The 2745-nt window shown below is 39.5% G+C and overlaps 1 non-coding gene across 1 annotated transcript; it reads right to left on the bottom strand.

Annotated features, from left to right (window-relative positions):
- Window positions 1–2204: 2204 nt before the first annotated feature.
- Window positions 2205–2311, bottom strand: LOC141640073 (small nucleolar RNA R71). Its single transcript, XR_012542819.1, has one exon. It is a non-coding gene; the product is annotated as a small nucleolar RNA R71 (small nucleolar RNA).
- Between the last annotated feature and the right edge of the window lie 434 nt (window positions 2312–2745).

The following is a 2745-nucleotide window of genomic DNA, read 5'->3' as shown; positions in this document are numbered from 1 at the left end:
GGGAAAGGATCCTTGAGTCCCCAAGGAAATCCCCAAGGATTCTATGAAGAAAAGGGAAGAAAAGAAGAAGGAATGACGCTGTAGAAGAATCCGAACGGATTATCCACGATCCGTCCGTCCGCCCACTCAATCCGGCGTCCTTACCCGGATCCGCTCGGATCCCCCGTGCCCAATCCGAGCGTCTTCTGCCTTGATCCGCTCGGATCGCCCATGCCCCATCCGTCCGTCTCGACCTCCATCCGCTCGGATCACGATCAAAGATGGTTTCGTCCTTCAAGTTACAAAATGGAGACGCCCTTCTCTCATTGAATACCGGAGTCTCCTTGCTCAACTTAAAAAGTGTAATTACTAGTTTAGCCCTTAGTTAACCCTAATGCATCCTTCCTAATTTTCACTATAAATACCCCATTAGTCTAATTAGAGGAGCATGTTCTTCTAATCAATAGTTAGAGTAGTTAATATCAATCAAATCTCTCTTCAATATTGTAATCAAGTATTAATCAAGTTTTAATCCAAGTTTTAGTTCCTTAATCTCTCTCTTGTTCTTACTTTATTTTGGGTAATTGAAGATTATTTGGGTTATTATTGGGAGATTGACAACCTCTCAATCTAGGATTCAAGTACTTCTATTATTCTTGCTTTATTATTGGAATCATTAGTAGGTATAATCTCTTAATCCCTTTTTAATTATTGCTAATTACTTTCATTTGTTCATCATGTTTCATTATGTTAGTATGATTGACAACCTTTCTAGCATGATCAATATGATAATGAGTGAGTAGTCTCTTAGCTAGGGTTTAATGGGTGATTAAGGGAAACCAACATGGGGATGATTCATGCTTAAATCAATATGCTTTCATATCTTATTTGCTTGCTTGTTTTGATCTTAATACATGCACATGTTATGTTTGATGAAATGCTAAGCCTATGAATCCTTGCATTTATTATCATCTACTATCTCTTCAACTTGACTTGTAAGACATAACCCAACTCGAGTCTTGTTAGATCATGCATGTGTTAAGTAGGAAAGATTAAGTCGACTTGTAGGTGTTGTACAATCCAAGAGATTCGGCTCCGGACCCAAACTTTCCTAGGATTGTAAGATATAACCCAACTCAATCCATCACAACAATAATTGCTTGCTTATAATTTGAGAACATGTTTGTATGATCATATCCCATGAATCCCCTATGAACCCATGACACCCTAGTGCTTTTAATCAATTGTTTACACCCTTATTCCATTTACCTTGTTAGTTTATTTTCATTGCTATTTTAGTTTAGTAACCTTCTACAAAGAACCCAACTTGTGACACCCCTAGACACCACTAGTAGCAATAGAAATCTTCGTTTTCAATACCCGTCCCTTGGGATCCGACCTTTACTTACCTCTTTACTAATTTGTAGAGTTGTTTGTGAAGTATAAATTGTGTTTTGTATCGACCATTGACCAACGACCACATTTGCTTAATTTGTGAACTAAATGGCTCCGATCAAAAATGGCGCCGTTGCCGGGGACGGTGTTTAATTGATTTTAGATTTCTTTTGTTATTTTTAGTTGTGTCTTTTTCACCTTGGGGAAGTAAAACTCCTCAAGGTTTGTTCTAATTGTTTTTGAGTTGTTTGATATTTTGCATGTCTAGAAGGTTACAAAGAGATTTGTTACCTTTTGACCGTGAAATCGAAAGAACCTTGACGAATAATAGGAGACTTGTTAGGAGGAATTTGGGAGGTGTTGGTGAAGTTGTTCAACCCACTAGTGAGTTTGTCAATCCTTTCGCAATAGAAGGAGAAGAGAACCCATTAAACAATACCACACAAAATCCACCTACAATGCCTAAATTTTCGTCTCACTCTATACCCACCGAGGAGGATCTACCAAACGGTACTCCTACCCCACAACATCTTACCGGAAACTTTATTGCCAAGTCCGCCTTCATCCAACTAGTTGAGAGGAGCCAATTCGGGGGCATGCCAAGTGAGGACCCTCATTCTCATATGGAAACATTTTGTGATTATTGTGAAGCTATCTCTCAAACGGGCGTGACTCAAGACCAAATAAGATGGGTCTTATTTCCTTTTTAGTTAATCGGCACCGCAAAGCAATGGTTGAAGGGCCTTGATAAGGCCACCCTTGGAATAGATTCTTGGAAGAAGTTAGCTCTCGCTTTCTACAAAAAATTCTACCCACCGGAAAAGACTAATATGCTAAGAGCTCAAATTACGGGTTTTAAGCAAAGGGATGAAGAATCTTTGTATGAAGCTTGGGAGCGGTTCAAAGGTATTTGTCGCTCATGTCCTCACCATGGACTTAGCGAATGGTTTTTAGTGCAACAATTTTGGAATGGTTTATATGAAGATTCAAGGAACATTCTCAATATGGGATCAAATGGAATGTTCACCGAAGTTGATGACAATCAAACATGGAACAAGATTGAGGAAATGGCGGTCCATAATTCGCAATATAGTAGGCCTCGCAAGGCTACTAGAGGAAAGTATGAAGTGGACACCGTTACTCAATTGGGTGCTCAACTTAGTGCTCACATTGACACTATCAACTTGAAGTTTGAACAAGCTATGGCTAGACTTGAGGAAAGCTCAAAATCAACAAAGCATCATGTCAATGCCTTGACGGCATCCTCATCAATCCCAAGCGGGATATGTGAGAATTGTGGAACCTTAGGTCATGATCAAGGAGAATGTAGGGGAACAACCGAGCAAGTTAATGCTTTCCAAGCTTACAAAA

Source organism: Silene latifolia, unplaced genomic scaffold (assembly GCF_048544455.1).
Source record: "Silene latifolia isolate original U9 population unplaced genomic scaffold, ASM4854445v1 scaffold_70, whole genome shotgun sequence".
NCBI lineage: Eukaryota > Viridiplantae > Streptophyta > Magnoliopsida > Caryophyllales > Caryophyllaceae > Silene > Silene latifolia.
The sequence above is the reverse complement of the archived record's forward strand: the minus strand, read 5'-3'. Positions and strand labels throughout refer to the sequence as shown.